This window comes from Aethalodelphis obliquidens, unplaced genomic scaffold, assembly GCF_003676395.1.
Source record: "Aethalodelphis obliquidens isolate GAN/ISIS:26980383/991018 unplaced genomic scaffold, ASM367639v1 scaffold71, whole genome shotgun sequence".
Lineage (NCBI taxonomy): Eukaryota > Metazoa > Chordata > Mammalia > Artiodactyla > Delphinidae > Aethalodelphis > Aethalodelphis obliquidens.
This window is the reverse complement of record NW_020838015.1, coordinates 11,572,130-11,586,598: the sequence shown is the minus strand read 5'-3', so window position 1 is coordinate 11,586,598 and position 14,469 is coordinate 11,572,130. Positions and strand designations below refer to the sequence as shown.

The 14,469-nt window shown below is 38.8% G+C and overlaps 1 long non-coding RNA gene across 1 annotated transcript in view; it reads right to left on the bottom strand.

Annotated features, from left to right (window-relative positions):
- Positions 1-631: 631 nt before the first annotated feature.
- LOC113611866 (uncharacterized) overlaps positions 632-14,469 on the bottom strand; it is a 46,455-nt gene continuing 32,617 nt past the window's right edge. Inside the window, exons 5-8 of the long non-coding RNA XR_003429638.1 lie at positions 9,805-9,851; positions 5,255-5,310; positions 2,211-2,255; positions 632-670 (exon numbers count right to left, since the gene is read on the bottom strand). This is a non-coding gene — a long non-coding RNA (uncharacterized LOC113611866). The remainder of the gene's footprint in view (positions 671-2,210; positions 2,256-5,254; positions 5,311-9,804; positions 9,852-14,469) is intronic.

Sequence of the window (14,469 nt, the reverse complement as noted above, 5' to 3'; positions counted from 1 at the left end):
ACAAAACAAAAATCAATTCATATTTTCTTATAGGAACAATTAATAATTTCAGACAAAATACTCCCAAAAGGATAGATCACAGTGTTACCATAGCATTTTGTGCTGTTTTCAGTAGGACTTGGTCTCTGCCATAATTCCAGAAATGTAACTCTGTGGCCTAAGTCTTAATTACGTTATACACTGGACGTTGCTTAAAGTAGCAAAAAATTAAGAATTTTTCCTCTTTTTTGAAATTTTTCTTATTTTCCATAAGTCTTATTTATTCGTTTAAGGATTTGGAAATAAATTTTATTTTTTTGAATAAAAAAATGTATAAGTATTCAGTAGGCATCTCTGATGTATCTAGATATGTTCAAATAGAATAACTAGGATGTATATATGACACATACACACATAAAAACTGACACATAAACTGAACTCTATTAGATGTTTTGCTGGCAAAGGAGTTTTATTAAAACCTTTGTAATGGGGCTTCCCTGGTGGCGCAGTGGTTGAGAGTCCGCCTGCTGATGCAGGGGACACGGGTTCATGCCCCGGTCCGGAAGATCCCACATGCCGCGGAGCGGCTGGGCCCGTGAGACATGGCCGCTGGGCCCGTGAGACATGGCCGCTGAGCCTGCGCTTCCGGAGCCTGTGCTCCGCAACAGGAGAGGCCACAACAGTGAGAGGCCTGCATACCGCAAAAAAAAAAAACACCTTTGTAATGAATGAATTTATTGCAGCATTCATCATAACTATAAAAAACTGAAAACAAAAACTACTTACTGCCTACGAATTACAGACCTTTATATTTTTTAATGTGCAAATACACACATAGTTATATACAAAGTATGCTGGAATTTTTTAAATGTTCCGAAAACCAGAGCTGCTAATATCATGGTCTTAACCTGCTGTGGCAAACTCTTGTCTAATATTATCTCCATTCCCCACAAGATCCTGGCAGTAGATAAGAGCATCCACATTTTACAAAACTGAGCTTCAGAGATGTTCAGTGACATAGTATTCTTAACTGGAAAATAAATGCACAACCTAAAAGCTGAGAATTATGTTTTATTCAGCAGACATGCTGAGGACTTAAGCCTGAGAGACAGTCTCTTAGATAGCTCTGAGGGACTGTTCCAAAGAGGTAAGGGAAGAGCCAGGATATATATAGGAGTTTCTGCAAACCAAAACAAAACAAAACAAGAACAAACAAACAAAAAAAAACCAGGTAGTCGGAACATCAAAGGATTACTGTTAATTAAAGAAAAACCAGATATCTCAAGTTAATGAATTTAGCACTTTTCTATGTTTGGGAAAATGCAAGAGTCTGGGCTCACTGAAATCATTCCTTTGATATGCACCTTAGCTATCTAGGGCCAATATCCTGTTTTCTACATCCTGAATGCCCTCAGGGTGCACCATGGGGAGGGGGGGTACAGTGGCTGATGGCTTAATGGCCACAACATCCTTTGTTTACTGATCTGGCAGGTGACATTCTTTACCCACAGTGTAATCTCACTAAATCCAAAGACTACCCTAGCTGTTCTGACACATAGTCCTGACCCAAGTCAGCCTTTCCCCAAGATCTATGACTCCCCTAGAAGATTCTAGTATGAAGATAATTCTGAAAAGTGATGATTTACTAGTCTTAACTGTCACCCTGCTCTGAGTTTGACTAAAGAATAAGGACACAGCTTCTTTCCATGGTCCACTCACTCAGAGTTTGCTTCAGCTTCACCAGGTTTGGAAGCTGTGGCTTGGACCATGATTACATGAGTCTAAGGAAACTGGACACGTCCTGGGTCAGTCCTGTGGTTGCTCTAGGGTCTGTTCCAGGGAACCACACTGCTGTCTACCAAGCGTGTAGAGACGCCTTTATCAAACACACATTCCTACTCTAGAATCCAGGAGTCCTCATAAACTTTTTCTTTGGGGCACAAACAACTAGAAGTAACACCCTGGGCTCTGACATTTTCAATCTGTGTGACCTTTAACGAGACATTCAATCACTCTGAGCCTATTTCCTCATCTGTTGTGTGGGGGGCAACAACTGCCTTGCAGATTGGCTCTGAAGATTTCGTGGAGTAATATATATTAATTACCTGACATGGTGGAGGAAAGGTGCCAATAAGCAACATAGTTCCCTTCCCTCTTCCTCTTACTACATATTCTATCCCTTGGCTTTAGCTACGAGCTCCAGATTCATTATTCCTTGAATCCCATCTCACCTCAAATCACTGCTGCCTCATTTCCTTGATCTGGCTACTCAGCTTCTGAAACAGAAGAAAGATTTTTGTTAACCCAAAGGCAAAGTTCCTGGTCACAGCTTCAATTTGGAAGGCAATTTCCTGATATGGTTCCCCATTATTTACCACATCTCTCTCTAGTTAAAACTTATGGACATTTACTGGGTACCCACCATGAGCCCTCCCTTGTCTCCTACATTTCCTGCAGATCAGCAGCTCACTCTCCCTTCCTCCCTCCACAGCAGCCTCTAGATCCTCCAGACTCCATCTCCTCCCCCAGTCCTTTGCACAAGGAGGACAATTTCTATCTCTCCTTCAGGCCCCTATCTGCATTCTCACTCCAAGAAACTCAATCACAAAGAGCCCTCTTCAGACGCTCACCCCTTAATAGTTCTCAGGAAGGTGTAGGTAACAATTATTTAATGTTCTCAGAAAGACTTTAAAATATTCATTTTCCTCTGTTCTAGCAAGCCTCAGTGTTGACTGTACAGGCAGTGGGCCACAGGATCTGGGGAGTGGCCTATGGGATGAGGAGCTGCTGAAAGTGTGAAGAGGAGCTGGCCTGAAAACCAGGGAAGTCTGTATCAGTGAGAAAAAGGGGAAAGGATTCAGGGGGAAGTACTTGGGAATAATAAAGTGACAGTGCACTCCATGTGGGCGTTAGCATCTAAAAACCTTGAGTTAGAGTTCAGGTTCTCCCTTATCCTAGCTGTGTGACCCTGGGCTGTTGCCTAACTTCCCTGGGTCTTAATCTCATCTGTGCTTATGGGAAGAACATTTTTCTAGAAGAGCTATTATGAGTATTGAAAAAGAGAAGATATGTAAAGTAGTTAGTATAATGCACATACTAGCTTACTATTACTTGTACAGAATCTTAATTTCATTTTAAGATATTTCATAACATTATTTTGTGTTCTTAATTTTTAGAGTTATGTTTCACTTTAAAAGATACTTTTTTATTTCAAAAAATGAAAACATTTTAATAAAAGTACAGATTGTGCACAGATAAAGCAAAAACCGTACGACTGACACTTGAATGATTGAGATTAAGGAAAAGCTGCAGTAAATCATTACATGTACTATAAATACTAGCTTCTGTGTGGACTACCAAAGATAATGAGTCAGATTTCTTTGCCCTCAAAAACTCAGCTGATTAGAAAGAATAATTTGCTTGGTACCTGTATGCAAGAGCAAAATATGTGGTGCCTACATCAATAATATCTTCTGTACAATGTCCACACTGGGAGAATGATTTTCTTATCAATGTTACTCACAAAAGGATAACTAATTCAAAATTTAGTGGTGCTTAACAGGATTTAGACAGTGAACTGGATGCTGGGTTTACAAAGCCCAACGAAATCTTGCCCTTGCCCTCAAGGATCTCATAATCTAGTGGGAGAAACAAAGACCTTCATTCAATGGATGAATATTTATTGAGTGAATACAAATGTCAGGAACTGTTCTATAATCAGTATCACACAGCTAGCTAGTGGCAAAGTCAATTTTCAATTCTGGGTCTCTTGACTCCAACCTGCAGTATGTTCTCATTTCTGTCTTCCAAAACATGTCCCATGGCTCTTTTGGTTCTACTTAAAATCTGTTGAACTCTCTAAAGAAACTTTTTCTGCTACCTCTCACAGGGGAACCCTGGAGGTGAAAGATCTGCCCAGCTCTGAGTGGCTGAAGGCACTGAGCCAGGCCTTTAACTGCCCCTTTCCAAAATAACAATTGTTTCTTTTTTTTTAACATCTTTATTGGAGTATAATTGCTTTACAATGGTGTGTTAGTTTCTGCTTTATAACAAAGTGAATCCGCTATACACATACACACGTTCCCATATCTCTCCCCTCTTGCATCTCCCTCCCTATCCCACCCCTCTAGGTGGTCACAAAGCACAGAGCCGATCTCCCTGTGCTATGTGGCTGCTTCCCACTAGCTATCGATTTTACGTTTGGTAGTGTATATATGTCCATGCCACTCTCTCACTTTGTCACAGCTTACCCTTCCCCCTCCCCATATCCTCAAGTCCATACTCTAGTAGGTCTGTGTCTTTATTCCCATCCTACCCCTAGGTTCTTCATGACACTTTTCTTTTAGATTCCATATATATGTGCTAGCGTACGGTATTTGTTTTTCTCTTTCTGACTTACTTCACTCTGTGTGACAGACTCTACGTCTATCCACCTCACTACAGATAACTCAATTTCGTTTCTTTTTATGGCTGAGTAATGGGCAGAAGACCCAAATACACATTTCTCCAAAGAAGATATACAGATTGCCAACAAACACATGAAAGAATGCTCAACATCATTAATCATTAGAGAAATGCAAATCAAAACTACAATGAGATATCATCTCACATGGTCAGAATGGCCATCATCAAAAAATCTACAAACAATAAATGCTGGAGAGGGTGTGGAGAAAAGGGAGCCCTCTTGCACTGTTGGTGGGAATGTAAATTGATACAGCCACTATGGAGAACAGTATGGAGGTGCCTTAAAAAACTAAAAAGAGAACTACTATATGACCCAGCAATCCCATTACTGGGCATATACCCTGAGAAAACCATAATTCAAAAATAGTCATGTGGGCTTCCCTGGTGGCGCAGTGGTTGGGAGTCCACCTGCCGATGCAGGGGACACGGGTTCGTGCCCTGGTCCAGGAGGATCCCACATGCCGCAGAGCGGCTGGGCCCATAAGCCATGGCCGCTGAGCCAGCATGTCCGGAGCCTGTGCTCCGCAACGAGAGAGGCCATGACAGTGAGGGGCCCACATAACGCAAAAAAAAAAAAAAAAAAAAATAGTCATGTACCAAAATGTTCATTGCAGCTCTATTTACAATAGCCAGGACATGGAAGCAACCTAAGTGTCCATCAACAGATGAATGGATAAAGAAGATGTGGCACATATATACAATGGAACAATTGTTTCTGAAGAACTGTTCTCTTAGCATTGGACCCCATTGAGATGGCAGAAACAAAGAGGCAACTGTAGCTTCACAGCCCTTTATACTGGGTAAAACCCACCTTCCACAGAAGGGCCCAATATTGTGGCTCTCACTTTCCAAGCTCTCCACTCATTCCTAATGTAAACAAAAAGAACAAAGAGTGTTGCTCATCATCTAGTTATGCAAAGGGTTAAGTTGCAACCCACTGCAGTAGCCCACTGACAGTGTGCCCTAAGGGAACTCGGGATGAGGTGGGGGTGGGGGAAGGATGGAACATTCTGTGCTTTGGATACGTGGGCCCCTAGATAGTTAACATGCATATCTAAGGAAGAATTTCAATGACCCCTGCTCCTTGCATCTTCCTATACATAGAAAAGCACTAGAATCATTAACTTGAAGTATATGTTCTTTGTAGTTAGCAGTCATTTTTTACCAAGATGTATGCTTGACTACATGTATTTCCCAGCCAAAAAAATGTGTATGTATCCTGGCTCCTCCCCTACCTCTTCAGAGAAGTTCCTCAGAGCTCTGAGAGGCTGTCTCCTGGGCTATAGTCCTCAGTAAGTCCCAGAATAAAACTTAATTCACAACTTTTACATTGTGCAATTTTCTTTAAGATGACACTAACACAAAGCACATTTCTTATCTGTGCTCTGACTGAGAGTGATCTGGTTCTTTACAGGGAAGCTAAGCCTTGCTGTATGCCTGGATTTTCCAGACATGAATCCTACTGGGAACAGGATGACTGTCTCATTGGGAATTATACCTGCTACTACATATGAAATAAGTATTGCCATAACGAGTGGAAAGAGGATCAGCTTTAGTGTCAAAATACTTAGTGTAAGTCCCAGCTTTAGCACTATTTAGTTATTTACCCTCTCAGCAACATTGAGAAAACCCCATTGAGAAAAAAAATTATGTATATATTATATATATACATATATAATACATTGTAATTATATATAATAAATATATATATATATATAAATTTGCATGGCACAGAGTAGATCATCAAGAAAGGTTATGATTTATTAATCTGTTTATGTTTCTCCCCCAACTAGACTCTTAACATCTTGATGGAAGGACTTCTATATGATTCATCTCTGCACCTCCATACCTAGCACAGCTCCTAACATACTTGGTGTCAGGGTATTCTAGTTGATCAAGTACATTCTTGGTCTATTCCTCTGCAAGATAATGTGATTCCATTTGAAAGTGTATCCAACACTTCTATGAAAACTACTAACCCACCAAACAGAAAATTCAAATTTTCCTGTATTATGACTTTTAACTTGGTTATTTTTACTTGAGGCTTTGATTTGGATGTTTCTAGATGTGGACCAGATTTGTTTCTTCACATTCTACACTAGGCTGGGTGATAAACACACCCAACAGTTAAGGTACAATAAAGGCAACTCGACAATATCATCGTTACCCAAAATGTCACAGAATCCCTTGTGAAGGTGAAGATTTTTATCAAAATGGTTGTATGGAGTGATGGCAAAGTAGACTATCCTCTTTTCTGAGTGACTACTTGAAGTTTTATGTATGTTGAGGGAACTGAGGCTCCAACTTTTTAAACAGTTTATCCAAGGTTACACAGCTATTAACTGCTGGGAATGTAATTGGAATGCAGATCTGTATTACGATAAAACTCAAGATTATTCATTATATCCTGCAGAAGAAGGAAACATCCAACACAGCCAACACCATCCAGGGAACTAGTGTTTTAAGCAGATGAGGAACTTATCTAAGTTGTAAACTCTATACACCACCAAAACTGAACATAACCAAAAAAACAGTACTCAGTGAAATAATTCTTTAGATTAGTCATGGTGGTGGTGTAAGGAGCACAGGATAGGGAGCACAGGATAGGGAGCCAGAAAAACTTGAATTCAAATCCCAACTCCACTCTAATCTTTGGTCTCCTTTAATATAATTAGCATCAATAGCAAAATGTTATGAGAATTAAACATGAAGTGCTTAGCACAGGACCTGGCACATAGATTGTTCTCAACCAATGTTGGATGACTTAAACCCGTCCCTTTCCTTCTACTTAGGCAATGTTAAGCATTTACCCCCCGATCATAGATTTAATTTCTACTACAAAAGCAAGTTTTGTGTTATTTTTGTCTCTCTCCCTTGTGGTGAAGCTAAAAGATGGGAGTTAAAGTTCAAAGCAGTTAGCAAATAATATTTAAGCAACATTAGCTAATTATTTAATAATTATTGCAAATTCAGACATTGGAACGCCAAGCTTTTGAAAATGATTTTACTCATCTTAAATTATGCATTCTTTCAATGTTATTCTAATAGGTGAATATTAACATGGTTATGCTGAGTTCTGCAAATAAAATTCCATTGACATTTTGATTGGGATTGTATTAAGCCTGTAAGTTATGGCCCTTGCACTCTAGAAATAAAGTTTTGTCTACCATCATCATTAGGGGACCACCTATCCCATAACTCCCCTCCTGTGTTAGCACGCCTTTCTCCTCTTTCCCCTTCCCTTTGACACAGGTCTTTGCAAAGATTGGAAGGGCATAATGCGTTGTGGAAGTGTTGAATTATTCAATTATAATGAATTATACAAAAGGACACATAGATGAGACATGGGAATCCTGCCTAATGATTACAAAGGATCCCTGTGACACGGCTAGAACCTGGGGACTTTATAATCTGAGAGGGGCATTGTGATTGCTTCCTTATCACCCCAGCTACCACCTCAATCATCCCCAGCTCTGCAAAACTGTCTCTCCATTTATCATTCAAACCTTCTTTCAAAACTCTCAATTTTATCATTTCTTTTTAACTAACTGTTGTGAATGCCATCATTTCTCTCATTATGTTTTGTATGTGGTTCCTGCTGATACATGTAAAAGTTATTGATATCTTAAATAGTCACTGCTTATTCTAGCTTTTTATAGAATTCACGTATAGCAAGGCATTTTATGTTGTTTCTAATGTGTTTTCCAAGAATACACTGCTTTCATCTTCAAGCAATGATTATTTTTTCTCTGTCCTGAAAGTTATAGGCTTTTTTTTTTTTTTTTTTTTTTGCGGTATGTAGGCCTCTCACTGTTGTGGCCTCTCCCGTTGCGGAGCACAGCCTCCGGATGCGCAGGCTCAGTGGCCATGGCTCACGGGCCCAGCGGCTCTGCGGCATGTGGGATCCTCCCGGACCGGGGCACGAACCAGTGTCCCCTGCATCGGCAGGCGGACTCTCAACCACTGCGCCACTAGGGAAGCCCCCTTATTTCTTTTTAACATATTTTTATGGTGGAGAGAATTTCTAAAGCAGTATTAGGTAGTAGGGATAATGAGCATATTTGTCTTGGTCCTAATTTTAATGGAATTTCCTCCAGTGGTATAAAATCATTTTGTGTCTTTTTACAGAAAAAAAACCCAAAACTTCACATCAATATAGCCTACTACATATCTACTTTTAAAATATACATTTTTAAAAAATGGGAATAGGTGTTGTATTATTATTGAGTGCATTTGGAAAATCTATTGAGTGTATAAAATAATTTATATCTGTATAATACAGTCTTCAAATCCAGTTGCACAGTAAATATTTCAGCTTGTTCAAATCACCTTTTATTCTCACTCCATTTAATATTTGTCCTCATATAGGACCCATTTCTCTTTTATATTATTCTTAAGGTATTTTGTTTTTATTACCAGTGTCAATAAGTCATTATTTATGGTATATTGGGAAATACCAATCTGGGAGGAGTTGTGCATATAGATGATTTACCAAGCACTTTGACTAAAAGACTTATTTTCACCAATAACTCTCTTTGTTTTTCTAGATATACAATCAAATTGCTTATAAATAAGGAATTATTTGTTTAACCAGTGTTATGCTTGTTAGTGTACATTTTAATTTTGTAGGGGACCCTATACAGACTGTTTACTTTTCCCCCAAATCTCTACTGTTTATGTTTTACTTTAAAAATTATTATGTTTTTAATCAGAAAAATGAACTAAAATACCCAAGACAAAAACTATATATTTCGTATTTGCTAAAAATGTAAAATATAAAAATATTTACCCATATAAATAAACAGAAAAATGACTGAACAGGAAATATGTGAAAATGTTATGAGTGGTTGCTTTCTTTTCCCCCATTTCTAAATACATTAATGACTTTCCATTCTCACAACTAAAAATGCTACTAAAATAATAATACTAAGTCAGTCAAACAAAAAGTATCTTTAGCAACTCAATAATCTGGCAGGCTGCAACAGAAAAAAAGCTAACATGTAATGTTTTAGACTACATGTATTAATCACGCTAACAGACTTTATTTCCAGTGATCTTTGTTTGAAGAGGAATTAGACCTTGGTCCATTCTAGATAGTTATAATGAACCTCCATCAAGCTCCAGCCAGTGAAATTTCAAGCTTTTACTTGTATGAAAAGCGGTATGTGATGAGCAGCAAATGAAATCTGGAACAAGAAAAGGAATGTGACAAAGTCTTTATTTCTATACGTTACCTCCATCCCTCAAAATGGACTTCAGCTGTGATCGTTTTTCTCCGAACCCTGAATATATCACTTGAAATGTGTGATGGAGAAAACACAAAATCTGGAAGAGCATATATGGATTGAAATATGTACTTACCCATTTCTTAAACTCGGAGCAGTGCCTTGCTGCCTCATTTTCTTCATCTGTAAAATGGGGCCAACAATAATTATTAGAGCAACAATGTAATCAGGACCTAGGGAACATGCATGTTTATCAATACTACCCTTGACTATTCTTGAATAGAAGGAAAATATCTAGTAACACAAAACATCCATATTTAGCAAGGACATCATTTTCATACTTACAAATGAACAAGGGAGTATCTGGAAATTCACACATAAAGGACAAACCCATCCATTATTATGATCTCTCAAAGAAATACCTGTAAATAAAACTACCATCTTCTTTTTGCCTGATTGCTCCAATGATACCTTCCCTCTAGAGAGTTAAAAGGTAGAAGAAGTGAGCATACAGAGCACAAGTGGATGGATTTATCTTAGGTGGGAGAAAGAACATCTATTCCACTGTACTTGAAAGGAAGGGAAGATGGATGCTGTGATCAATTTCAAAAAAAAAAATGGAATTCTCTACCCCTCCCTGGGTTACATCCCTTTCCAATGTGACTCTGAAGCTCCTCACATCAAGAGGTGTAGTCTATTTCTCTACAGCTTGAATTGGGGCTAGCCTTGTGACTTGGTTTGACTAATAAAGTGCTGAATAAATGGTATTGTGCTCATTCTGAGTATAGGCCTAAAGAAGACTTGAGTACTTCGGCTCTCACTCTTGGAACTCTGATCAGTTTCCAGGTGAATAATCCTGGGCCAGTTGGCTGAAGGATGAGAGACCACATGCAGCAGAGACAGACAACCCATCCCTTCTGGGGTCATCTTAAAAAATCCAGTTCCTGGTTTATCTGTCAGTTCACCAGAGGAATATGAATGGGTCCAACTGAGACCAGAAGAACTGATTATTTGAGCTAAGCTTTAATTGTTCACCCAGAGTAAGAAGAGCTAAATAAATGGGTATCATTTTAAGCCACTAAGTATAGGGGTTATTTGTTGTACAGCAATAACAAACTGATACAAGAGTGAATGTGGCAAAGTTTTTAGGTTTGGTTGTGAGAAAATGAGAAGAATTCTACCTGATAGAGTGAAAATTCTGGTTATGGTGGCTTGAAGAGTTTGGCTAATCCTCTCTGCAAAAATCAAGTATAAAACTGGAAAAAATTGTCAAAAGTAATGTAGTAAGTTCCAGACAATTAGCTTTGCTGATTGTAATGTAACTGCCTGACATTAAGCTTTTGATTGCTGAGGCATCTATTTCCAACATCCATCTCCAACAAGCACATTGCCCAATACACAACTAGATAAGAAGCTAGGCCACCTCACCCATTTTAGAAATCCCTGGTTGACCTAGATTACTGACAATTTGAGTGATCCTGCTTTTCCCTTCCCATGCTTTAATACCTGCTCTCCTCTTTTAAATTCACCAATAAAGAGTGAACCCCCGAAACCCTAGGTGCCTCACCCTCAACCCCAAATAAAGGCAGAACTTCAGGTTCAGGTTCTTTCTCTCTCTCTGTCTCTCCTCATGACCTCCCTTTGTGGCCCTGGGTATGCCACGTACCCTCCAGGATTTGTAAGTAATAAACCTTGTATTTTTCGAAGTTCCATGATGGTTACTGCTGAGGTGTGTCTTGCTATCATAATAAGCATCACAAGGGCCAGATTGGCTCTGTTTGGGGAAATGTCTGTAGCGGCTCCCCACAAGTAGTAGGGGTCCAGATGAGTGCCCCCAGGCATTTGTAGCTGAGAGCATCACTATTGATAGGCTGAGACCGATACAGAACAAGCAACTATTTTACATCTCTGAAAGTCTACTGAAGGCAAACAACTTACTGAGACACTGCCTTGAAAAACTACTAGAGCTGTGTATAGGAATAGGAGTCTGTGGCCTTGCATGAGGCTATTCCCATACAGCATCTACTTCATTCCCCTTCAGCTATGAAGGTGAAAAGGATAGTTTTACCAAACTATGGGCTGGCCCCCCAAAATTAGCAGCTTTACTCTGAGAGGAAGTAAATTCCATTTGGGTCAGATGGGGAAAAAACAGGTCACCGTTAGCTAACGCTTGTAAACTCATTAGGAAACAAATGGTAAAATCTGTTTATTTGGTTGATGGTGCTTCCCAGAGCAGCTGAGAGTGGAAGCCTTACAACCTCAAGATATTTGAGAACAACCTCTTCCCAAATCATTGCCTGACCACTAAACTATATAGGCACAGGGGTAACCAACAGGAAGACAGAATAAAAAATTAAAATTAAAAACTGAACAGAGATCTCAGTGGCTGCTTACCATGGAATGAGAAATTACAATGCTAAAGCTAGGCAACTCTCCAGAAAAAAAAAAAAACAACAACTCATAAATTTAAAACCAAATCCAGAATTGCTACAATATATTATCTAAAATATCCAGTTTACCACCCAAAGTTTTGAGACAACCAAATCGAAAGTGTGACACATACATAGGAGAAAAAAATAGGCAAAACTTACTCTGAGTTGGCCCAGATGTTATATTTAGCAGACAGATCATTCAAAGCAGTTATTGGGTTGGCCAAAAAGTTCATTCGGGTTTTCCATAACATCTTATGGAAAACTTGAACGAACTTTTTGGCCAACCCAATATAACTACACGCATACAATGGAGATCGGGTTTGGTTCCAGAGCACTGCAGTAAAGCAAATACCACAACAAAGCAAGTCACACAAGTTTTTTGGTTTCCCAGTATATATAAAAGTTGTTTATACTATACCACACTCTGTTAAGTGTGCAATAGGCATTATGTCTAAAAAACTGTACATACCTTAATTAAAAAATAATTTATTGCTAAAAAATTCTAACCCTGACAATGCAGGGTTGCCACAAACTTACAATTTGTAAAAAATGCAGTATCTGCGAAATGCAATAAAGGGGAGCACAATAAAACAAGGTATGCACGTATGCTGAAAGAATTAAAGGAAACAATACTAAAATAATCAATGGAAAATACGATGGCAATGACAAAACAAATAGAGAGTCTCAACAGATAAAGAGAAACTATTAAAAAGGACCAAATGTAAATTCTGGAGTTGAAACGTTCAATAATAAAATTAAACATTCACTACAGGGGTGCAATGGCAGATTTGAGATGTCAGAAGAAAGAGTCAGTGGACTTGACTATATACCAAGAGAGCTACTTAATCTAAAGAGCAGAGAGAATATGATTTAGCAATTCGACTTCTGAGTACTTATCTGAAGGAAATGAAAACATTAACTCAAAAAGAACATTGTAAATCAATTATACTCCAATAAAGATGTTAAAAAAACCAAAAGATACATGCACCCCATGTTCACTGCAGCATTATTTACAATAGTCAAGATACAGAAATAAACAAAATATCTATCAAAATATAAATGGATAAAGAAAATGTGATATATATATAATGGAATATTATTCAGCCATAAATATAATGAAATCTCGAGGGCATTATGCTAAGTGAAATCAGACAAAGACAAGTACCATATGATCTCACTTATATGTGGAATCTACAAAAAAAAAAACAAGCTCAGGAAAACTAAAGAGCTACATGTAAAAGAATGAAATTAGAACACTCTCTAACACCATACACAAAAATAAACTCAAAATGGATTAAAGACCTAAATGTAAGGCCAGACACTATAAAACTCTTAGAGGAAAACATAGGCAGAACACTCTACAACATAAATCACAGCAAGATCCTTTTTGACCCACCTCCTAGAGAAATGGAAATAAAACCAAAAATAAACAAATAGGACCTAATGAAACTTAAAAGCTTTTGCACAGCAAAGGAAACCATAAACAAGACAACCCTCAGAATGGGAGAAAATATTTGCAGATGGAGCAACAGTCAAAGGATTAATCTCCAAAATATACAAGCAGCTCAACATCTAAAAAACTACCCAATCCAAAAATGGGCAGAAGATCTAAATAGACATTTCTCCAAAGAAGATATACAGATTGCCAACAAACACATGAAAGGATGCTCAACATCACTAATCATTAGAGAAATGCAAATCAAAACTACAATGAGGGCTTCCCTGGTGGCACAGTGGTTGAGAGTCCGCCTGCTGATGCAGAGGACGCGGGTTCGTGCCCCAGTCTGGGAGGATCCCATATGCCGCGGAGCGGCTGGGCCCGTGGGCCATGGCCGCTGGGCCTGTGCGTCCGGAGCCTGTGCTCCTTAACGGGAGAGGCCACAGCAGTGAGAGGCCTGCGTACCGCAAAAAAAAAAAACCACAATGAGATATCATCTCACACCAGTCAGAATGGCCATCATCAAAAAATCTACAAACAATAAATGCTGGAGAGGGTGTGGAGAAAAGGGAACCCTCTTCCACCGTTGGTGGGAATGTAAATTGATACAGCCACTATGGAGAACAGTATGGAGGTTCCTTAAAAAACTAAAAATAGAACTACCATACAACCTAGCAATCCCACTACTGGGCATATACCCTGAGAAAACCATAATTCAAAAAGAGTCATGTACCACAATGTTCACTGCAGCACTATTTACAATAGCCAGGACATGGAAGCAACCTAAGTGTCCATCAACAGATGAGTGGATAAAGAAGATGTGGCACATATATACAATGGAATATTACTCAGCCATAAAGAGAAACAAAATTGAGTTATTTGTAGTGAGGTGGATGGACCTAGAGACTGTCATACAGAGTGAAGTAAGTCA